Source organism: Dasypus novemcinctus, chromosome 8, assembly GCF_030445035.2.
Source record: "Dasypus novemcinctus isolate mDasNov1 chromosome 8, mDasNov1.1.hap2, whole genome shotgun sequence".
Taxonomy (NCBI): Eukaryota; Metazoa; Chordata; class Mammalia; order Cingulata; family Dasypodidae; genus Dasypus; species Dasypus novemcinctus.
Genome location: NC_080680.1, coordinates 59210467 through 59235754, shown reverse-complemented (window position 1 = coordinate 59235754; position 25288 = coordinate 59210467). Strand labels below are relative to the sequence as shown.

Sequence of the window (25288 nt, the reverse complement as noted above, 5' to 3'; positions counted from 1 at the left end):
TCAAATTGCTTCATTGGGTGAATGACAAATCGAGAAAAAGGCAACTTAAAAGCAGAAGGCTCTTGTTGCATCCTGGTTGGCTCCTCTTCCATATCCTCACCAGCTCTGTGCAGAGCTGGCTGGGACTTCTAGCACGAGGCCTGGTCCTGGGTCTGGAAGGAGCAGAGTATATCTTATGCAAATAATGGGAGCATGTTTGTATGGCCCACTCTGTCTAATGGTGGCCCAAGGGACTGAATTAGGATACTTGTCTCAGACTTGCCATCCCAGAACTTGCCCCACATGTAGAAAGAACCACACAGAGCTCTCCTGAAGAACACTGTATGAGAGAAGTCAAATGATGGTTGCCTAGGGAAAGGGATCCCTGGTTGTGGGACATACAGTGCAGAGCCCAGGACTGTGAGGAAATTGTTTCCTAGGGAAGAGGGGACATTTGTATCTGTGTAAACAGGGGAAATCCTAGGGCTACACACTCATGCCTGTGACGAGATCCTGGCACAGGAAGGATGAGGGAGGTTCCTATGCTATGGCATGGAGCTATTCTCTAAACTAGTTTTATGGATAAGCTTTGAAGGAGAACACCTACCCAGGCCAATCTACAAAGACAAGGAAAGGCATTTTCTCCTTTTTCCCCTTTATTTTTTCTTTTTTGGTTGTTTTTGTTAGCCCCTGACATTCAAGGATAATTCTGTTGTAATACTAGTTGAAGGAATAGACACCTCAATCTAAATTCCAAAGATAACATATTAAAACATTAAAAAGTCCAGGTTTCCAAAAAAGATTACAAAATGTACAGAGAAACTGAAAGCAATGGCCCAGGCAAAGGAGAATATTAAAGCATTAGAAGCTATCAGCGAGGAGGACCAGGCCTGGGACATACCAGCAAAGGTTTTAAAAAGTGTTTTTAAATATACTCAAATAGCTCACGGAAAACATGGGTAGAGAATTAAAGGAAAGCAGGAAAATGACGGATGAACACAATAAGAATATCAATAGAGAGGTGGAAATTAGGAAAAGGAACTAAACAGAGCTGAAGATCACAGAAACAAATTAAAAATCCCCTCAAGGGGTTCAGCAGCAGATTGCAGCTGGCAGTAGAAGTAATCAGTGAACTCGAATATAAGACCATTGAAATCATTCAGTCTGAGGACTGGAAAGAAGAAAGAATGAAGAAAAGTGAACAGATCCTGAAGAACCTATTGGATACTGTCAAGCATACCCATATATACATTGTGGGAGTCCTAGGAGAGGAAATAGAGAAAGGGGCAGAGAGACTATTTAAAGAAATACTGGCTGAAATCTCCCCAAATTTAACAAAAGACATGAATATACACATCTAAGATTCTTAATGAACTCCAAACAGAATAAAACTAAACGGATCCCCATTGCCACATATTATACTCAAACTTTCAAATGCCAAGGATTAAAAATGAATTCTGGAAGCTATAAGAGAGAAGTAACATGCCATGTACAAGTGAGCCTAAATAAGATTAAGTGCTGAATTTTCAGTGGAAACCATGGAGAGAAGAAGACAGTGGGAAGACATAATTAAAGTGCTGAAGGCAGGAAAAAAAAAAAAAAAAAAAAAGCGACTGCCAACCAAGAATTCTATGTTAGGCAAAACCATCCTTCAAAAATGAGGGAAAGATTAAGATATTCCCAGACAAACACTATGGGAGTTCATCACCACTAAATGGCCCTACCAGAGATGCTAAAGAGAGCTCTGCAGGTTGAAAGGAAAGGACAGTAAACTATAGGTAGAAGATGCATGAATAAATAAAGATTGCAAGTAAGGATAACAACATGGGCACAAATAAAAGCCAGTACTGAATGTTACAGCATGGAGAAAGTGAGGAGGCTGCCTCTGGCTCCTGTGCTCACATCCATTGCAGTACATTGAGCTCCACAGAGACAGCACTGGGTCAAGTGTGAGTGGGGCAGGTGCTGGGTGACTCTGAGCCTTGTGGAGGAAAAATAAGTAGACATGGGCAAAGGAGACCCTAAGAAGCCAAGAGGTAAAGTGCCATCATGTGCATTCTTCATGCAAACTTGCCAGGAGGAGCATGAGAAGAAGCATCCAGATGCTTCAGTCAACTTTTTGGAGTTTTCTAAGAAGTACTCAGAGAGGTGGAAGACTGTGCCCGCTAAAGAGAAAGGAAAATTTGAAGACCTGGCCAAGACAGACAAGGCCTGTTATGAAAGAGAAATGAAAACCTATATCCCTTCTAAGGGGAAATAAAGAAGAAGTTCAAGGATCCCAATGCACCCAAGAGGACTCCTTTAGACTTTTTCTTGTTTCGTTCTGAGTATCACCCAAAAATCAAAGGCGAGGATCCTGGCCTCTCCATAGGCAACACAGCAAAGAAGCTGGGAGAGATGTGGAATAACGCTGCTGCAGGTGACAAGTGCCTTATGAAAAAGAAGGCTGCTAAGCTGGAGGAGAAGCACAAAAAGGATATTGCTGCATACCAGGCTAAAGGAAAGCCTGATGCTGCAAAAAAGGGAGTCATCAAGGCTGAAAAAAGCAAGAAAAAGAAGGAAAAGGAGGAAGATGAAGAAGATGAGGAAGATGAGGAGCAAGAGGAAGATGAAGTCGAAGGTGATGCTGATGAATAAGTTGGTTCTAGTGCAGTTTTTTTCCTTGTCTATAAAGCATTTAACCCCCCTGTACAACTCACTCTTTCTGAAGAAAAAAATTGAAATGCAAAACTGTATAAGATTTGTTTCTAAACTGTACAGTGTCTTTTTTTGTATAGGTAGTACACTACCAAATGTGTCTAGCTAGCCCTGCCTGGTGGTCTTTTCAATAGTCACTAATCTTGCCTGGTACAGTATGGGGGTTGTAAATTGGCAAGGAAATGTAAAGCAGGTTCTTGTTGGTACATAGCACAAATTAGTTCTATAAGGGGATTGTAGTTCTTTCATCTTCAATTGTCTCTGATGCATTTATCTGAAATAATTGTCATTTTAATTGTGAAAAAAAAGTTGCAGCTGTTTTGTTGATGTTCTGAATACTTCCAAGTAAATAAAAAAATTTTATTCGTAAAAAATAAAAATAAAAGCTGGTACTATTGTGTTGTTGGTTTGTAACCCCACATTTTAGTTCCTAAGGATCTAAAAGGCAAATGCATGTATCAGTGGCGTTGGACTCATAATGTATAAATGTGTAATTTGTGACAAGAACTAAGTAAAGTTTGGGGGGCACAAAGGGGTATAGGATCATGGTGTGTGTGTACTATTAAAATTAAGTTGGTGTGATGATTTGAAGCTGTATGTACCCAAGAAAAACATGTTCTTTAATCCATTCCTGTGGGCGTGAAACCCATTGTAAGTAGAATCTTTCGATGAGGCTACTTTAGTTAAGGTGTGGCCCACCTCAGGCAGGATGGGTCTTAATTCCATTACTGGAGTCTTTTATAAATGGAGTGAAATATAGACAGAGTGAGAGAAAGTCACAGAGGGAGCAGCTAGAAGCTGAACATCAATGAAACCTGGAAGAGAAGGGAGAGACCATGAGACTCCACCATGCGCCTTGCATTTGACAGAGGAGCCGAGGATCGCTGGCAGCCAGCCCCAGAATACCAGTCTTCAGGGGACATCTTTGCCTTGATGATGTCTTGATTTGGACTTTTTTTTGGCCTTAAAACTGTAAGTTAATAAACTCCCATTGTTTATTACACAGTATTTGCTTGAGCAACCTAGGCAACCAAAACAGTTGGTATCAAAGGATTGCATCCAGCATCCATGTGGAATCTAAGCCCCCTCTTGATATAGATGTGGAGTGGACAGAACCAATCCAAGGTCCACAGGATGGAGGAATAGAGTAAGGATTAGAGTGGACTTACTGATATTCTATTCATGAACTATTGTGGTTAGTAATTGAAGAAAATGTGGCATTGGTGTGGAAAAAGTGGCCATGGTGGCTGCTGGGTGTGGGGAATGGGAGGAAGAGATGAGATGTGGAGGCGTTTTCAGGACTTGGAGTTGTCCTAGGTGGTGCTGCAGGGACAATTACCAGACACTGTAGATCCTCCCCTGGCCCACTGGATGGAACGTGGGAGAGTGTGGGCTATGAGGTGGACCATTGACCATGAGGTGCAGCGATGCTCAGAGATGTATTCACCAAATTCAATGGATGTGTCATGATGATGGGGGAGAGTGTTGCTGTGGGCGGAGTGGTGGGGGAGGGGGGGTGCGTGGGGACCTCATTTTTTTTAATGTAATATTTTAAAGAAATGAATTAAAAAAATATAAAAAAAGCACATAAGATTGCTATGGGTTTAGTATATTAAATCTAAATCCTTGTTAACTACAAAGCCTATATCAGAGAATATGCGAGATCATAGAGACAGAAAGTAGAGCGAGTGTTGCCAGGAGCATGAGGCAGGGAGAATAGGGAGTTAATGCATAATGGTGTTGAGTTTCTGTTTGAGGAAATGGAAAAGTTTTAGCATTAGAAAGTGGTGAGAGTATCATAACATTGTGAATGTGACTAATCCCACTGAATGGCATGCTTGGGAATGGCTGAGGTGGGAAAGTTTATGTTGTATGTGTTACCACAATTAAAAACACAAAAAAGAAAGAACAACTAAAGAGATAAGGACAGTTAAATGAAATTCTTGATCCTTGATGAGATCTACCAAGGGAGGAGAAAAGGCTGAAAAGGATATTACTGGAAAACAAAAACAAAAACAAAATTTAAAAAGCCCCAACCAAACAAAAAGGGACATTATTAGGACATATGAAAAAATTGGAATATTGACTGTAAACTCTGTATCAATGTTGAATGTTTTGAACTTGATAACTGCACTTAAGGTGGTTACATAAGTGTATAACCTTGTTCTTAGGAAATGTACTTAGCTATATTAAGTGTTCAAGGAACATTATGTTTACAACCTATACCCAAGTGTTCAGAACCTGAATTGATAAGTAGATAGATTGACAGCAGATAGACAAGCTTTTAGATAGATGGATAGAGAAATAGATTGGTAAGTAAATGGATAAACAGATAGAATGATATAGAAAATGTGGCAAAATGTTGAAATTGGTGGATCTGGATACCTGAGGGTGGGGTGGACAGTATGTTGGAATTCTCTGTATGGGCTGTGTGTTGTTTTTATAACTGTCCTGTGTGTTTGAAGATATTTCAAAATAAAATGTTTTTTAAAAAATGTTTTATTTACATAATTAAAAAATTTGAAATAAAACATCAAACAATAGTGGATTGGTAAATAAATTCAAGGAATTTTCAATGGAATTTGACAAATTTATCCTAAAAGTTCATCAGGAAGAGTAGATAAGTAAAAATAGTCCAGGCAACTTTGAAAAAGGGAACAATAAATATTTACTTGGTTTAGCAACTATAAAAACCCATTACAGAGATATAATGATTTAAACACTATGTTAGTTTCATGGGAAAAAAAGAGAAATACCAGTGTAATAGAAGCCAAAACCAGATCTACATCCACATGTGCACAAACATACACATTCATGCACTGCTCAGCTTTCTCACTCAGTTATATTTTCAACCAATACTTATGGAGTATCTAGTAGGTTCTATGTTAGGTACTGTCCTAGGTGCTGGGACTACAACCCTGACTTATTTATAGTCTATGTTTCCTATATCTTTTCACCCAGCACCCTCACTAGGAATGTCTTTGTTTCCTAGGGCTGCCATAAAAAAGGACCACAAATTGGGTGGAAGAAACCAATTTTCTTTCAGTTCTAGGGGCTAGCAGTTTGAAATCAGGGTGGTTGCAGAGTTGTGCTTCCTCTGAAGTCTGCAGAGATCTGGTGGTGGCTTGCTGGCAATTTGGGCTGCTCTTTGGCCTATGGCACAACTGATTCTCTGCCTCCATCACATGGCTGTCTCCTCATCCGTGTCCGGTGATCACCCTCTTAGGACACCAGTTCTATTGGACTGGGGCCCACCCTTACCCAGTTTGACTTCATGTCAGCTGATAATGTCTTCAAATAGGATCACATTCCTGGCACTGGGGTTACAACTCGAATGTATCTTTTTGGGGGACACAACTCAATCCATAACAAGGAAAGTAAGGTTCATGAGGACAGAGGTTTGGTCTATTTTGTTCACTTTTTTTCTTTTTAAAGATTTATTTATTTATTTATATGTCTCCCCTCCCCCTCCCCCTCCCAGTTGTCTGCTCTCTGTGTCCATTCGCTGTGCATTCTTCTGTGACCGCTTCTATCCTTATCAGTGGCACCAGGAATCTGTGTCTCCTTTTGTTGCATCACCTTGTTGTGTCAGCTCTCCGTGTGTGCAGTGCCATTCTTGGGCAGGCTGCACTTTCTTTTATGCTGGGCAGCTCTCCTTATGGGGAACTTTCCTTGCACGTGGGGCTCCCCTATGTGGGGGACACCACAGAGTGGTGCATCAGCACTGTGCATGGGCCAGCTCCACACGGGCCAAGGAGGCCCAGGGTTTGAACGTGGACCTCCCATGTGGTAGGCGGACGCCCAATCCATTGGGCCAAGTCCACTTCTCTGTTTTGTTCACTTTTAACAGAACTTTTTTTTCCCCAGTGTGGCAATGGACCAAGCCCTAGATGATGAATCATGATTGTGTAAGCCTGGAGTTGGCACATTTTTTCATTCAAAGGCCAGACAGTAAATATTGTTGACTTTAGGGCCATGCAGTATTTGTCACAAGTACTCAACTCTGCCATTAGAGCACAAAAGCAGAGATAGACAGTACAAATGAATGGCTATAGGAGTGTTAAGAAATAATTTATTTATGAAGAGAGAATTATCTTAAGTGACAGAAACCAGATATAAAGTACTACATACTGTTTGACACCTAGATAAATTGTAAATATAAATAAACTTATAGAGCTAGAATTAGATTAGCTGATATGTATGGCAAGGGAAGGATAGAGGGATTGAAAGGTAACTGCTAAGGGGTGGGTTTTTTCTTTTTTGAAGTAATGAAAATGCTCTAATATTGATTGTGGTGATACACGTACTACTCTGTGATTATACCAAAACCCACTGAATGTACATTTTTGATAGATTGTATGGTATATGAATATATCTCAATAAAATCGTTAAAAAAAGAAATTGTGAAAAAGGAGGTGGGTTGGATTTGGCCTAAGAACCATATATTTTTCACCTTTGATTCTAAGCAAACATTTTGATCTCAGGATCTCTTTAGATTCTTAAAAATTATTGAGGACACCAAAGAGCTTTTGCTTATATGGTCTATATCTTCCAATGTTTTATATACAACAATTAAACTTAGAATTAAAAAGCATTTATTATTTCATTTAAAAATAACAGTAGTAAATCATAATATGTTAACATAAATATTTTATGGAAAATAACTATGCTTTCCAAAACAAAAATTAATGAGACAGTGTTTTACTTTATTGCAAATATCCTTAATGACTGGTAATAGAAGAGTTTTATATTTGCTTCTGCATTCAATTTGGGGCAATATGCTGTTTTGGTTGAAAATTCAGTCTCTCCTGGATAGGTTGTTGGAAAAGGGAGTAACTCACAGACTACCTGAAAAGGTCTTGGGGATTCTCAGTGTTCCTTGGACCAGACTTTGAAAATCACTGGTTCATGCTGATCAAAGTAATTTTCTTCCCATTTATTAGATGCTTAGTTTCCCAACTCCCTTGCAGCTGAGGTGACCATGTAACTTGGATGCAGCTTGCTCTGTGCTAGCTGGTAAACTGAGTTAACTTCATTGGGCTTCGTTAGTAAAATGGGAATAAAAATAAGGCTTAATTCATGTGAATGTTATAAAGACAATACATTGTACATGTAAAACACTAGTTTAATGTCTGGCACATAGTACACATCTAATTCATCATGGTGAAATGATGATGGTGATGATGATTTTGATGATGATAGTTAATTAGATCCCAGGGATGTGAGTTGGGGATAGTGCTGGGTAGAGCTTACTTTCCTAATAAATGGGCTGGCACCCCAAAGTGTACATGCAGTCCCTGCTCAGTTCTCCGAGGCAGCAGTTACATAAGGCTGTGCACAAAAGGAGATACCAGAGCGGAATTGCAACAAAAATCAGGAAACAGAATAAAATCGCTTGGCCGACATCACTGGCCCTGAAATCTGTCGGTTAAATGAGTCACAGGGATTAACGCATGGGCATCTCTCTGGCCCGAGGCTCTGGGTGGTCACCACATTGCGGGTGCCCACTGTGATGGTTTCAAGCTGTATGTACCCCAGAAAGGAATGTTCTTAAATTTAACCCATTCCTGTGGGTGTGGAGCCATCATGATTAAGACCTTCCCACAAGCTACTTCAGTTAAGGTGTGAGCCCCTCATTCAGGCTGGGTCTTAATCCTCTTACTGGAGGTCTTTATGAGCAGATTGGAGAGGTGGAAGGAGGGAAGGAGGGGGGGGGGGGAGAGCGAGAAAGAGAGAGAGAAAGAGCGGCCCCATGGAAGCAAGAAGCTGAAAGCAATGAAACCTGGAAGAGAAGGGAGAGGTCAGCAGATGCCACCAAGTGCCTTGTCATGTGAAGAGGACCCAAGAATTTCCAGCAGCCAATCTTGGAGAAGAAAACATTGCCTAGATAATGCCTTGACTTGGATGTTTAGCTCAGCCTCAATACTGCAAACTAATAAATTCCCATTATTAAAGCCAACCCATTTTATGATATCTGCTTTCAGCAGCCCAGCAAACTAAAACACTGACTTCATGTACCAAACCCTCTGCAGTAGGCAGAAATAAAAAAGATGCCCTCCCCCAAGATTCTTGTCCCTGGTTGTTTAATCAAATACTAATCTAATTACCACTGTGAAGGGACGATTAAGATGTAATTAAACTTACAAATCAGCTGACCTTAAAATAGAAAGATTATCCTGGGTTATACAGGTAGGGTCAATCTAATCACTTGCACATATAAAAGCAGAGAAATGTCTCCAGCTGGAGTTAGAGAGATGTAATGGAAGGGGAAATCAGAGGTGAGATAGAAGAGACATCAGAGAGATGTGGTGCATCAGAGAGGCTCAAACCACCATTTCTGGCTCTGAAGATGGAGGAAAGGGGTTACAAGCTAAGAAACGCTGGAAACAACCCTGCCTGAGAGCCAACAAGGAACGGCACCTCCATCCTACAACCACAGGGAACTGAATTCTGGCAACTCTCTGAATGACCCTGGAATGAGATCCTTGCCCTGAGCCTCCAGAAAGGAACATGTCTTTGCCCACACCTTGCTTTCAGTCTGGTGAGACCGGTGTTGGATTTCTGACCTCGGCAACTATGAAATAATGCCTTTATGTTGCTTTAAGCCACGAAGTTTGTGATAATTGGTTACAGCAGCAAAAGAAAACCGTGTCTTCTCTTGCCTCTTTGGATTTGGACCATGCAGTGTCCTACCACCATCCTGAGGAAGAAGCCAATATCAGCACAATCTCTCTAACCAAGCTGGACACCTTTTGTTTATTATGCAGCACAGATCGTCTCCTTATTTCAGCTTAATCCTAACAGAACACATAACAGACTCAAATAGTGCCTCATCGTGGCCTCTCAGCATAAAATTCATTCATGATAAGTTCTGTCACCCCTAGAAGGCAGAAATGGTTGCTTTTAAAATATTGTACATGGGAAGTAGACTTGGCCCAATGGATAGGGCATCTGTCTACCACATGGGAGGTCCAAGGTTCAAACCCCGGGCCTCCTTGACCCATGTGGAGCTGGCCCATGCGCAGTGCTGATGTGCACAAGGAGTGCTATGCCACTCAGAGGTGTCCCCCATGTAGGGGAGCCCCACACACAAGGAGTGTGCCCGGTAAGGAGAGCCGCCCAGTGCGAAAGAAAGTGCAGCCTGCCCAAGAATGGCATCGCACACACAGAGAGCTGACACAACAAGATGATGCCACAAAAAGAGACACAGATACCTGGTGCTACTGATAAGGATAGAAGCAGTCACAGAAGAACACACAGCAAATGGACACAGAGAGCAGACAAGGCAGGGGGTGGGGGGAGAGAAAAAAATATTGTGCTGCTCCCCTTCCCATATTTTTTCCCTCTCTCAACCATAATGGACTTGTCCAAAGATTAAGTACCTTTTATTTTCTCATTAAGGTAGGAGGTATCCCAAACCCCATGAAGTTGCTGGAGTTATACCTTTCTTGGGGAAGATTCTGTTCCTTCTGCTGATTTTGGGGCAAGCTAGATATGATAGAACCTGAATCAGTGCTAAGTAGTTTGATACCTCTGTTGAGCCAAGTAGATACAGTCTGTTTTCATTATTCATGGTAAATATGTTGTATAAAGCCTTTGAGAACACAATTAGTGAGTACTGAACCATTGCACTAGAGGAAATAAAGGGGTAGTTTCTTGTGATCCTCTGGTCACAACATTTTCATCCTGCAATTGGTACATTACCCTGTTTTATGCATGTTTCTGTTTAAGGACATCTTATTTAATATATATTGTTGATTCATTAGCATTGAACTCATGGCCAGCAGCACTTAACTCATGCCTTTGTGAGGCTTATCTAACACACGTATTATCTCTATCAGGCAATTCTTGTGTTTAGGAACACAAACAGCACTTTGGCATTATGCTTTGTGGCAATTTTGAACAGTGAAATCATCAAGAAAGAGCACAAAAATGTGAAAAACACAACACTGACCATAAAGTGAAAAGGACACTTGTGTACAGTATGGAAGCTAAAGAAAAGAAGGCAGGGTATACCCTTATTTGATGTCAGCTGGTAACATGTGTATCAGGCAACTTAAATTTTTCACTGCTCTGTACATTTCCAAAGATGACCACAAAAGTCCTTCTAGTAGTGATTTGGGGGATACAAATAAATTTTGGTGAATAGGTAAATTTAGAATTTGTGAATAATGAGGATCAAGGGTATAATCTTTTGAGGATTCACGTGCGTACATTGCTTTCCTCCCCTTACAAAAAAATAAGGAGACCATGTACCCACTTCCAACATTCTCATCCATTTTAATTTGATTGGCTGCAATCAGCAATTATCAAAGAACTTCCTTATTTTTCTCACTTGCATCACTGAATCTTGGACATGGATGTTGAATGTAAAAGTGCAAACAAAACAAAAACAACCTGGTTTAAGTTGAAGAGCCAAACCAGATCAACCCCTTAGCCCTCCAGAGTTTGGTCTCAATTTTTGCCTTGCTCGAGAAGGATTTTGAAAGGAGGCACGTGTCTTAAGACCTGTGTGGCCTTCAGGGGCTTGTGTAGGTGATGTGAACTTCATCTTTGTCATCTAGCTGCTGTCGTAGGGCTGAGTCTCCCAGCAGGGGAATGATTATTTTAGCGCCTATGAGCCCTTATGCTCTGCAGGGATTAAATAGAGAGGTGTTTTTCTATTTTCCCCCTCCCAGACCCACTTCTATAGCAGGATGAAGGCAAAAATCATGGGATAGTGAGAGCAGGAAGAGACATATTGCTCTTGCACCTGTGCAATGTGTCTGTGTGTGCAAGTGTGTGCATATCTGTGCACGTGTGTATGTGTGTGCGTATGTGTGTGTGCCTTTGGAGATTCCCACAAGGCTCAGGGATGCTCCCTTCTGAAATCCTGATAGGAGTTGTGGCCTGGACCATATGTTAGCTTGAATCGCTCATTTTCTTTGTATAGGTGCCTCTTATTTCCACGACAAAATTATAGTCTCCTTAGAGACAGAGACCACATCTTTAAAAAGAAAGTTAAAAAAAAAAACATTTTTCTTTTCCCGATTATGCAATGCTCCATAGTATTTTTGTACCATAATTTATTCAACCATTTCCCTATTGGACATTTAAGTTATATTTGTATCTTTGCTACTATATAAGAAGATATGGTTAAGACCATGATACATGAAATTTTGCTACATATTTATACATTTTCCTAGGATAAAACCTGGACTAAGACCAGGAGGTTTAAATATCCAAAAGAGTTATGTGTTTTCATATTGCTTTCCAGAAAGATAGAAAAAATAGCTACTCTCCCCAATAGTATGTTGAGAATACCAGTCTCTCATTCTTCAATGCTGGGTATTATTATCCTTACTATATGCCAGTAAAATGGTAGGAAAAGTGTTTTGTTTTTTCTTTTGTAAATTGCTGATGGAGTGGGATTTTTAAAAATATGTATTTACAAGGCCCTTGCATTTCCTCTTTTACAAGTTATGTTCTTTGTCAATTTTTGAATTTGGTTCATATTGTTTCTCCTAACATTTTCTTCTTCATGTACCACTGGTAGTGACCATTATCTCATAGCTGTGAAATATTTTCAACAGTTTTACTTTTGAAAACTGCTGAAAATGTGATAACGTTTTATATACAGAAGACAGTTTCAAATTTTTAAAAATTAAATCCTGCTATCTTTTCCTTTGTAATTTCTGGCATTGCTTTTATTATTGGAATATTCTATCTCCTTCAGAGATTTTTATTCAGTTTGCCCTTTTTCTAATTTTTATAGACTATTTTTAAATTTTAGTCCAATGAGAATTTATTTTGGTTAATGGCAAAGTCACTTGAAAAATTTCCCCCAAAAGCCTCTTTCATTTATTGAGTTGATTTTTTTAGCAAAGAGTTATCTTTTTTTTTTTCTGATATGAAGTAATTTTGCTTAATGTAAAAATTGAAATAATTTATAAAAATGTTATGTAGCAAGGGAAGGTCATTCATAATTACTTCTGCATTTCTGACAATACCCAGGTTTACAGTCTTTCAGACTTTTTTCTATGTGTACTCTTCAAAAAGAAAAAAAAAATGGCACCATATCTTATACACCTTTTTCTAACCTATGATTTTATTTTTACTTATCCATATATTAATAACCTTTCCTTCCATGTTTATGCATAGAGATTTAACTCATTTTTAAAGAGGTGATATGGTATTCCAATGCTTATTCCATAACTAATTTAATCATTCCTCTATTTATAAAATTTAGATGGTTTCCAATTCTCCTTGTTAATATTAACAATCATTAATAAACTCTTCACATACATCTCAGTACACCTGTTTTCTTAATATAAATTCTTAGGTAGTAATTGATGGATCCAAGGTTATACATCCTTAAAATTTTAACATGTATTTACAAATTTTCCTTTGAAAATGTTAGACCATGCTGCCTTCCCTTCAGTAACTTTCTCATTTCTCCACAGTTTCACCAACATTGGATAGAATCTATCTTTTTAAATTATACATATAATCAGTAAAAATATGTTTTAATTTTCATTTCCTTATTTATTTGTGGGTTTAGCATGTAATGATTCTGTTAACATATATTAACAATTTCTATATACTTGTCTGTTCATTATCTCTCTGATACAAGTTCCTCACTTCAAGTAAGTCTTGGCATCTGCTAGCTAGGCTCCACTATTACTTGAAAAGTGTTAATAATTCTCATCTAGCCGTTCTTCCAGATGAACCCTAGAGTTCATTGGTGTTTTTACTGAAATTGCAGCCAGCAGTGCAGCTTGCATTAACTTGTAAGCAGTCACTGCTCGACAGTGTTTAATCTACCCACCTTCCATTCAGGAATGAGGTATTCACCTCTATTGTCGAAATCTTCCATGGTAACTTGTAGTAAAGTTCTGTTTACTTCATGAGAATTTTTTGGAATTTATTGCTAGAGTTTTTCCTTAGTTACTTTTTGCTTAGTTATGTGTTCAAATGTACAGTTTTTGCTTTATAAAAACTATTTTTCAAAATCCAGTCAGTTGTTAATTCTAAGAGTTTTTCAATTGATTCTCTTATGTTGTCTGGTTTTATAATTTTGACATCTGGAAATAATTGTCATTCTATGTCTTTGTTTCTCATACTTATATTTCTTATTCTCTTCCATGCTTTTATTCTTTCTACAACAATGTTAAATAACAATCATGTTTAACATAAGCATAATACATAGAAAAAGTATTTATTTTGCAGGATTAGGGAAAAATGAATAGCTTAAAAAGTTTCTTTCAGGGAAGCGGACTCGGCCCAGTGGTTAGGGCGTCCGTCTACCACATGGGAGGTCCACGGTTCAAATCCTGGGCCTCCTTGACCTGCGTGGAGCTGGCCCACGCACAGTGCTGATGTGCACAAGGAGTGCTGTGCCACGCAGGGGTGTCCCCGCATAGGGGAGCCCCATGCGCAAGGAGTGCACCAGTAAGGTGAGCTGCCCAGCACGAAAGAAAGTTCAGCCTGCCCAGGCATGGTGCCGCACACACGGAGAGCTGACACAACAAGATGATGCAACAAATAGAAACACAAATTCCCACATCACTGACAACAACAGAAGCGGACAAAGAAGAACACACAGAGAACAGACAACTGGGGGGGGAGGGGGGAGGAAGGGGAGAGAAATAAAATAAGTAAAGAAATCTTTAAAAAAATTTCTTTCATATTGAAACCTCATTTAATATCACGTTCATTTTTAGGATTGTTTTCAAATTGAGGAACTCTTCTACTAAGTCTATTTCATTTATTAGCTACATGATTTGTAAGACCTCCCCCCTGCCGGCTTCTGGCTCAATCCTTATTTCTCTTCCTCTGCTCACAGCTTCCTAGGGCTGGGCACTCTAGAAAATGTTTGCATCTAATGTGAGCTCTGACCCTGCCTCTTGGCACCAGGACCCCTGGTGAGCAGGCACAGTAGGCAGTGGGAGTATCCCTGAAAGCCTTTCTCATCCCAGTGACACTCAGCCAGTGTCACCCAACTATGTACCAGAGGGGACTGAGACCCACACACACATACCATATTATTAAGCCCAAACTAAATGTGTGTCCAACTCAATTTCCCCTCAGTCCAATCCTGAAATGTCCATGGCCACTCCAATACTGCAACAGGAAAGGACGGATGAGGAAGGCAAGTCAGGGTGGATGAAGAGCAGGCCCTAACAGACCCTAAGCAGAAGGTCCTAGGTTTGCCAATTTTACCAGGTTGAGAAGGCGGCTCTCTGCCTGAGGACCATTCACATTGTGGATGTGTGTATTTATTACCACAATTTTCTGGCGCATGACAATGAAGTGTCTCATTCTAACCAAAGTAGAGTTGTCTGAAGATTTTCTGACCGATGGAAATAGTCTCAAGGAAGGGGCAGGTGTGTGTTTCTAATTCACACGAAGGTTCTATATGGGTCCGTGATGGCCTTGTTTTTTTGGACTCAGCATGTTTTCAGTCAGCTGAATGTCTTCCTGGGATTTATTTGTAGCCTCTACTCTGTACCACCTTTTGGGAGTGGAGGGTGGCCATGCTTTCTTCTCATGGTTTAACAAGGGGCCGGTGTTCAAAGCCCTCCAGCCCCAAGGGACCTTTCCAATTGTTTGTCCTTTCCTTGCATCCCCATGGCTCACTCATTCCAGCCAGTTTTGAGAAGCTGGAGGGTATGATCAAGGTTTGGGGGCAGACAGCCTGTCGCTCTTACTTCTAGGTACCCTTCCACGGACAAGAACTTTCCTGAGCTTGTTTTGCTTTTCTCTGAAATGATTGTTAATAGTATTTATCACATAGAATTTTTCTAGGGATTAAAAAAAAAAAAAATTCTCTGGAAAGCACTCAATACAATCCCAGCCGGCAGTGTCAGAACGCTGCACATGGTGTTCTCAGCACTTCCCTCATTAGCTCCTCTCTCCCAATGCCGGTCCTTTAGGTTTCCTTTCCTTGCCTTTTCCAGCCCCCCTCCCCACCCCCACCACGTGCTGGCCTCTCCTGGGTCCCAGGCCCTTCTCTCTGGAGCGCTTATTGCCTGTGGCACACACACCTGGCTTCACGTGCTCTCTCTCGCTGACCGATTTTAAGTTCCCCGGGGACACTGTTCCATAAGCCTTCCTTTCCCCCAAGGAGGCTGCAAGGTCCTTTTCACAGGCCAGAACAATATTGCTTTTGGGTAAAGCTATTGCAGAACTGACAATCACTGTGTTTTCAAAATACAGCATAAGATTAATGTTTGACAAAATCAATGTGGCTATTTGACGGAAAGGAAAAAAACACAATATTTTAGTATTTGTTTTGGAGGTAAATCATCAGACAAACGCACCAGATTGTTTAAGAGGTTCTAAGTTTCGTTGAAGGGATGTGGTGTGCAAATAGGAAAGCTTGACTCATTCATATAGTTGGCAGGGTTTTGTTTTTTAAGATTTATTTATTTACTTCATTTATTTTTTTATTTATCTCACCCCTCCCCCAGATGGTTCTCTCATCTGTCTGCTCATTGTGTTTTTTTAAAGATTTATTTTTTATTTATTTCTCCCCCTTGTCTGCTCTCTCTGCCCATTCGCTGTGTGTTCGTCTGTGTTTGCTTGCATTCTTGTCAGCGGCACCAGGAATCGGTGTTTCTTTTTGTTGCATCATCCTGCTGTATCAGCGTTCTGCGTGTGTGACCCCACTCCTGGGCAGGCTGCACTTCTTTCGCAAGGGGCAGCTTTCCTTACGGGGTGCACTCCTTGTGCGTGGGGTTCCCCTATGCAGGGGACACCCCTGCATGGCACTGCACTCCTTGAGCGCATCAGCACTGTGTGTGGGCCAGCTCACCACACGGGCTAGGAGGCCCTGGGTTTGAACCCTGGACCTCCCATATGGTAGGTGGATGCTCTGTCAGTTGAGCCAAATCTGCTTTCCTTTCTACTCATTCTTCGCTTGCCTTATCCAGGAGGCACCAGAAACTGAACCCGGGACCTCCCTTACAGGAGGCAAGTGCCCAACAGCCTGAGCCACGTACTCTCCCCATATGCTGTGGCATCTGCTGGCTTATAGCACCTGTTCCTTTAGGTGTCTGTTTGCAGTGGGTGCAGTGTCTAGTCAGTGTGGCGGGGTGTGGGCATCTTCTTGTCATATTTTAAGAGGCACTGGGACCCGAACCTGGGACCTCTCATGTGGTAGGCAGGCGACCAACTTGTTGGGCCATATCCACTTCCCACAGTTGGTAGTTTAAAACCTAAGTTTTCAAGAGCCTTGACTTATTGGAGTCGCATGATCATCTCTTGTGATGAGTCTAGTCAAACGGCATGGGTGGTACCTTTCACCATAGTGTGGAAGACAATTTAGCTCGGGGATCTCATCGCTACCTGGCAAGTAACCTGGGGAATGCTATGGTTTCTTTTCTCTGTGGTGGCTGTCAACATGGTTTGGATACAACATGCCATTAACCTTATTAATTTCTTTCATGAATCCCTTCAGAAAAGAATCCAATCCCTTTAGTGAGTCTTTCACATTCACTCAGCATTTGGTTCCAAACTACCGTTCTGAGCTCTTCTTGTGACACCCATTCCCAAGCATCCCTGGTGCTGGCCTGACTCGATATGCTGCCATTTCTTGGATAGACTAGGCTCTTTTCCTAACATGGTTTCTCCCTGCTCTTCTCTCTGCCCTGATTCCCTCACCCGCACTTCATGATAATCTTCCCTTCCCACAACCTAACTGATAAAAATGTTGTGTCCTTTAATGTTCACATTCAACTTCTCTTTCCTCTGGATTGAATTAATTTCCTGCATGTAGCACTTTGTTCAAACCCTTACTGCAGCATTAACCTCCCTTTCAGTCTTCTCTGTGGGACTTTCTGTGTCCTTCTCTCCTGGAAAGGTTGATGGATCCAAGCAGAGTGCTTCCTTTTCTGCTCTCTCTACTCTCTCACGCAGGCCTATGACATTACACATGATCATCGTCAACATGCAGATGAAGTCTGTCTATCCCTCAGCTCCAGGCTTGAGTATACAACCGCCTCCTCCAGGCTTGGCTTGGCTACCAGTGGGGGTCTTGACGTCAAGGCGACATCTTGATTTCTTCTTCACAGGTCTTCCATCTGAGAACAGAACCAGCATTCACTCAGGCACACAGGCCAGAAACATTGGCCTCATCCATGAGAGTCTACCTCCAAATAGATACAGGATCCGATTTCTCATCTCTCTCCCTACTGTAGCTTCTCTAACCTGATGTGTCTCGCTGCTTCGGTTCATGCAGATGATTCCCATAAAGCAGCCAGAGAGACCCTGATAAAACGAAAGCATGTTTCTATCACTCCCTCACACAAACTGCTCCGTGGCTTCCAATCACTCCTAGAATGAAACCCATGGTCCTTGCCTGCAAGGCCCCAGGGCCTGGCCCCGGGCTCCCCCCAGCAGTGGCCCCTTGCCTGCTGCCTCTCCTTCCCCAGGCCTCTCCTTCCTCCTGGCTCTTCCGAACACACTAAGTATATGCCAGGCTTAAGGCCTTTACACTTTGTTTTCTCTGCCAGGTTTCATGATTTTGCTTAAATTGCCTCCTCAATGAGGCCTTTCCAGACGATCTTTATTCAAAGCAGCAGCGTCCCCCATCTCCCTTGCCTTAACCTGAAGAAAATTTTTCTTCAGAGCATTTTCCTGAACTGAATTTGTTTTAATTGTTCACGGTTTATTTCCCTCCTACAAGAATTTAAGCTCCCTGTGAGCAAAGACTTGGTCTATTTTAGTGACTGCTACACTCCAGCTCCTCGAACAATGCCAGGCACCTTGGAGGGTCTCCATATCTCTGTTGTATAGATGAGCAAAGAAATGATTTCTGGCGTAATGGTCTTTTTTATATGGGCTGTTCCCTCCTCTTTACTCCACCAGCAATGTGGGGACAGAGACCGGTTCTTACTCCTTTGTCTTGCCCACACTGTTCAGTTGGCCCTTGATCTATACTTGCGAATTTTAGGTCAGAATGCTTGTCTGAGCTCGTGAGAGACAGCTGAGCTGGGTGAGAGGTCTCCAGTGATTACTTTAATTTGCTAGATGTCCATGTACCTATGGACTTTCCCTTTAAGAGGAGGATGCCAAATCTGTGGAGGAACCCAGCTCTGGCTCAAACACGGCTGAGCCTGTGGCCTCTTCACAGCCTCATGCTGACAAGCTCACCTCCACAGGAACAGGGCTTTCCTCCATGACCACGCAAATGAGGAAAGAGGAGCGGCCGAGTTCATAAATGGGAAATATCTGCTGCGGCTTCCCCACTGCTCCGGCTGTGGTGGCTCTGGGCACAGGGCTGAGGAGGAGGGGACATCAATAAAGTGGCTCTGAGGTGACCATGGGGCAGTCCCTCAGCGCGATGCAGCCTCTCACGGAGCCCGTGCTTGCGCAGGGGAGGAGAGGCTGGCTGGCCTCACGATGGCTCCCACAGTCAAGTGCCTCGCCCGCTATCACACAGTGGCCTAAATCCCCAACTTATTTTGCTATTAACCTCAGTTACCATTCCACTTTTCCAGGCTGACCCTGCCTCTACCAACTAAACACAAAGCCATAAATCTTAGTCAGGGCATCTGGGCGTGGGGCATCCAAGCAGCCCTGATGCTGATTCCTTAAGAAAACTCATTTCTTGTAATGTGAGCCCTGCTGAGGATGGCCTTGTCAACTTATTAGACTTTTACTTGGCTGTATTGATTCTGCTCTACCCCGATGCAGCCCGTAATGCTAGCTAATGTTATTGACGAGCCATCAGTCTTACGGAGAAGTGTGGGGCTTGCAGCTCTTTCTGAACCACAAAAGCCTACTGGAGGACAGTGATGGAGAGAAGGTGGAGGGCGCGAGTGTGTGAGCAGGGCTCTCAGGCTTGCTTTGTGCATGCCGGGGTACATTAATGAAAGACATGCACTCGGTGGTGGGAGACAGATGCGGCTCTCCAGAAGCCATTTATTTATGAAATAATTATGAACGCACAGTTGAATCATGGATTTTCATTACGGTGTTTGTCCAACACTCTTTCTTGGTTCATATTTTGTTCAAAATGAAGTGCTATTGGTTATGGGGCTGGGAGTGGAGAAGGAAAGGAGGGGAAGGGACACTTCCAAGCAGGCATTCTAAGAAATTTCCTCTTTCTCTTCCACCTAACCCACCGACTGCCCTTTCCCATCTTGTACCATTTGTTGAAGGAATGGTGTCCAAGCTGCGATCAGCACAATCGCCAGAGACAGTTCAATTTTCTTAGAAAATTCAAGTGTTCAACCTGCTGAATCTGCAAATCACAGCCTCATCTGAAGGAGCTCAACCCTCAACGGCCGCAAATTTGGAGCCTGCTGGTTATTGTGTGCTAGTGTGGGAAGGAGAACTTTGACAAGGGTTTTTAAAAGGCAGGAGGAAAGAGACTGAAAGACACTCCCAACCCCAAGTGCCTTCAAGGACAGTCACTACCATTGATTCTTGAGCCCCCTGTACCTCACATTTGCTCAGGGCCACAAGGGAAACCTCAAGGTCTTAGTTTCCTAGGGCTGCTGGCACAAATTGCCACAAACTTGGTGACTTAAAGCAACAGAAATTTATTCTCTCACAGTTCTGGAGGCAGGAAGTAAAAAAATCAAGATATCAACAAGGACTTGCTCCTTCTAAGGGGCCCAGAGGAGAATCCTTCCTTGCTTCTACATGCTGGTTGTTGCAGACAATCCTTGGTGTTCCTTGATTTATAGCCGCACCATTCCAATCTCTGCCTCCATCTTCACGTGACCTTCTTCTCTGTGTGTCCCCATGTGTCTGCATCTTTATGTGGCCTTCTTATAAGGACACTCTTCGATTCAGGGCCCACTCTAATCCAGTATGACTTTGTCTTAACTTGATTGCATATGTGCAAAAACCCTATTTCCAAATGAGACCACATTCATAGGCACTGGAGGTTAGGACTTGGGGGACACACAGCTCAATTCTTGACATTCGGTAACCATTTGTTATTGTGCCTCATGCTGGGTATATCTACAGTAATGAATTCAACACAATTCCAACATGTTTATGGTGGAAAATAAAAATTAGGGGCTTGACATCAAGCTTTGTGCCTTGGTGCTAAGGATGCAGAACAAAGTGGTTGGATCAATCCTATGAAAGCGTAATTTGAAACTTCTAGGAAGTCTTAGGGTAAACAAAGTTGGTTGTGGGATTATTTCTGCGGATGGTTGCTAGAGAAGCCAAACCAGGTGTTCTGGCGGGGAGGGGGATTGTGCCTCTTTAACGGGCATGATTCTTCAGTGGCCTCCTCCTTTTGGTCTTTCCAGCACTTATTTCAACTTCGTACTGGATTATTCACGTTTATCTTCCCACCTGCCTCTAAATCCTGGAAAGCCACAACAGTGTCAGGTCATCTTTGATCTTGGCACATAGTAGGCACTTAATAAATGTTTGACACATGAACGAATATCAAGCTCATCACTAAATTTAGGTCTTTATTTGCAGCCCAACTCCTCTTAAAAGTCTGGTTGGTCAGAATGATAATTGTGGCTGATTATGTGGAGAATAAGCATCCACAGGCGGTTTTTAAAGTTTTTATAAATCAGGAGGACACTTTCTTCCCCTAACAAGATCTAACCTTGAACCCCGAGGTATAAGAAAGCTAGAACTAGAGCTAGTTTGGAGGAAAAGAAATGGAATGGAAGTGAGGAGAGGGAATTGGGGAATAAGCAAGCGTTTTCCTAAGTCTCTGGTCACTTGTATGTGACTGAAGGCAGAAGGGAAGGGGTCAGTGAAGAGAGAGAGACTCTGAGGTGCTGAGAGCATGCCACCCCTTCCCTGAATGTCCTCGGTATGTTCACATCACACATATGTTCACACACACACATGAAGAGGAGAGAACAAGCTGCAGATTTAGATTTGGACCTGCCGAGGGTGACCTTTGCTGGGTTCTGTTCCTTCCCTGTACGGCGGGACAGGGCAGCTGCCACGGCTCTGCGCTGCCCTCCATGCCGGTGTCCAACCTTTAGAGCCCTGGCTGCCCTCTGCTAGGGGCCTCGTGGACTTTGTATTTACCAGTTATTAAATGGATGACCTTGGGCAGCTTATTTAACTTTCTGTTTCTGTTTTATTCGGTGTAAAATGGAGGCAATAATAATATTTACCTTGGCGTTTTCCTGAGAGGATTAAATGCTTCAGTGCGTGTAGATGTTAAAATTGTGCCTTCAGTGCGTGTAGATGTTAAAATGAGTACATTAGCACTCAGACCCTGTTAGACATTGTTTCCTCCTGACGGCAGCACTGCAAGGTAGATATTCTATCGATGACAATTGGTTTACCCGAAGTCCCCCAACTACTCACCATCAGGGCAGGGAGTCCTCCCAGCCACGCTGCCAGCGTTCTGCTGACACGTGGGGCTCCCTGAATCACCTCACACTCAGGGCCCTCGCCTGGGCTCTTTGCCTGGGCTCCGTGGTCGCCCTTGAATTCACCGACACCCTTGTTTCACCCTCTGTGAGTGTGTGATCCCCGCAAAGTGTCTCACTGACAACTACTGCGAGGTCACGAGGCTGGCATCAGGTTTTCTTGCAGTCCATAGGTCCTAACCTTGGCTGCCAATTTTGGCGAGAGGTACCAGACTTAGTGGCCTTGGGGGAGCATGCGCGCCATGTCCTTAAGGGAAGGAATTTCGAAAACAGATATAGTCAATAGCTACCATTAATAGGGGCTGCGGAGGCTGCCACATTCTTCAAGGTAATGACCTCCCCTTGAGCAAGGAGTACGACAGCTTAATCACCTCCGGTGGACTCATGAGCACATTTGTCTTTAATCTATCTCTTTTCAGCTAATGGTAACAAAACTAAGAACTTGCTAAAACGGATTTTTTCTTATGAAAGTAATTTTTTTCCTATTGGAAAAAAAGCCCACCTGGAACATTCAGAAAAATACAAAATATTTTTATTTTGCATTGGGACTTTGGGATGACTGGGGGAATAACCAAAGCATAAGTGTTGGCTCACTGGTCTCCTGGAGATGATCAAAAATCTTTACACATACTTCTCCATTCATTGCAGCAAAACCAGTATAGTCTCTGACTTTAGAAAGTTCCTGCATCTGAATAAAGGACCATGGTCTATCCCAGAAGATGTTGAGAATGAGCACAAAATAGTGCTAAAAGAAGTTGGGGCGCATAAGGACTGAGCCAGCGTCATTGGGTGGTGGTCAGCGGGGGTTGGAGATGTTGATTAAAGGGGTAGAATCATTGCTGCCAGAGCCAGGCAGAGAGTGCTTGACAAGGAGATGCTGTCGGTCAGAATCACTGCCCTGGAAGAAATCACTGTAAAGGCCGTGCCTCCTGCCCTGGTCAAGGCAGTTCATTCACGGCTGCATTTCCAAAGGACTGAGTGTCTGTTGTGGGCAGGGCACCATGCTGGGGACTGCTGGTGCAGGATGAGTCCATCCCTATGCTCCAAGTGTTTGGACCTTAGGGAGATGAGACCCGAATACATGAAATTATTCAATAACTATAAAGGGCAGATTCTGTGTCCAAATGGGGCACATTTTGGGGCAGTCTGAGGAGAAAGAGATCCATTTGGATTGTCCAGAGATAAATGTGGAGGCCCTTCATGAATGTCAGTGATGACAGGGGGGAAGGGAAAAGTCCATCGGGAATGGCCCAAAGATTGAAGGAACTCAGAGAGAAGAGGCAAGTTGCAGCTGAGATTACAAACCGGGGTGACTAAGGTACCAGAGAACCACTGAGAGAAAGACAGATGTCACGAGGGAAATCTGGGTGAGCTGGTGCCTAATATATTTGGTGTTTGTTTCTTCTAATGGTTAGATGTGAAGTGGAAAAGTCCTGGACACAGGTACAGATTGCAGAGTTTCTAGTGAAGAGAAGATCATTGAAGACGGACCTGTGATCACTGAGAAAGAGTACTGGGCCTTAGAGAAAGAGCAGTCAGAGAGGTAGGAGGATGAGGTTTGCAAGGAAGAGTGTGTGTTCAGCAGGGACATGTGCTTCTGGTCCAGATGGTGAAGACCTAGGAAAAGGTCATCTGATTTGGAGATTAGGGTTTTTCTGGGGACCTTTGCGAGAGCATTTTCAGTAGAACTGTGAGGTGGATATCAGTTGGAGAGAAGCATTTAGGGAGAGAAAGGAATGGGGAGAAACTAGAGGCAAGAGACACCCACTTCGAGATCCAAGGGTTAGAGAATGAAAAGACAATAGGATTCAGGCTAAATAGGTCAGTAGAGCAAGGTAAGAGGCTCTTCAAATCAGACGTGGACTCTGCATGTTTCCATCAGATGGAAATGAACCAGGGGAGCCTGAGAGAGAAGCTTGGGTGTGGACGAAGAGGAGGCAGGAGGAGTGACAAGAAGGGGTGACCTCAACAAAAAGGAGAATGTGTGCCCTTGGGGAAAGACGAGGCTTGCATTAGAAGCTGCAAGGGAGAGGGGCATTGTTGGGGGTGCAAAAGAGTATGTTTCCAGGCCCCCAAAAGAAATGTTGGCTAGTGCTATCAAACTATTTCCCCTCTTGCCTTCCTGGGGCATTTGAGCACATCCCTGGGGCATCTGTGGACCAGCTTGGCAAGAGAAGTTGGAAGCAGAAGCCAACGTAACATTGTCATAGTTATGGACTGAGGAGAGCAAAGAAGGGTCATTGAAGGCCCCCAGGAGGAGAGGAGCTACCCTGCAAAAGGAAGACCTTTTCACAGTGGTGGGCTCCAGGTGCCAGCACAGATGAAGTCTAGGAAGAGAGCCGAACAGCATCGTAAGGTAGAGTGCTAAAATAATGGGAAGCAAGCAGATCCAGGGAACTTTGAGCTTTTTCAGAACATGACCTTGTGTGGAGGCCTGTATTAACAACTCAGGCATCCCTGTCTATCAACCCTGGGGGCCTGTGGCGGCAATAAGTTTACTGATGCTGATTGGAGCCGTAACACTAATGATAATAATGATATTAGCTTACATTGCTGGAAGGCATTGCTTTAAGCCCTTTACATGTAACTCATTGATCCTATTAATAATCCAGTGAGGTAGGCTCATCATTAACCCTATCTTTCAGATGAGGAAACTGAGGAACCAAGATGTTAAATGACTTGGTTCAAGGACCCAGAGCCCATCTGTGGGTCTAGGGCCTGGCCCCAGGCAGTCTGATGTCTCTTGGGTGCAGTCGTAGACACTGTTACCTGAAGACTCATTAAATATCTGCTGTATACAGGGCACTGTGCCAAATGGTAGAAACTGAAAGGGGTGGATGAGGTGGGCCAGCCTCAAGTGCTTAGCAAGTGATAGCTGGGCAATATTTTTGAAATACTAATGATTTTCCCAGGATTTTCTGTTACTTATTTCTGCCATGCTTCCTCCACCACAGATTTCTTGAATAAAGAGTACACAAATGAAAAGATGGATTTAAATAAGTGAATAATTACTCTTTGTTCCTGGCCTGTTAAACTTGTAAGATTAGTCAGTTTTCTGACCTGAGAAACCAATAAACTTACCACCAGTAAAACTCGATGCTTGAATTTTGTGCCTCCTGGCCTTCCATCATTGCTTACCTCATTTTTCCAAATCTGAATGCCAGAATCTTGAATAGCAAGAGTCAAATAGCTCCTCCTGAGCCCACTCTCTCTATAAAAATACCTGGAGAGGTTCTTGAATTTACTAAGACAAGAATTTGCTA

At 42.7% G+C, this 25288-nt stretch overlaps 1 pseudogene; it reads left to right on the top strand.

Annotated features, from left to right (window-relative positions):
• The first annotated feature begins 1984 nt into the window (after positions 1–1984).
• On the top strand, positions 1985–2616 carry LOC101437175 (high mobility group protein B1-like; annotated as a pseudogene).
• Positions 2617–25288: the final 22672 nt, after the last annotated feature.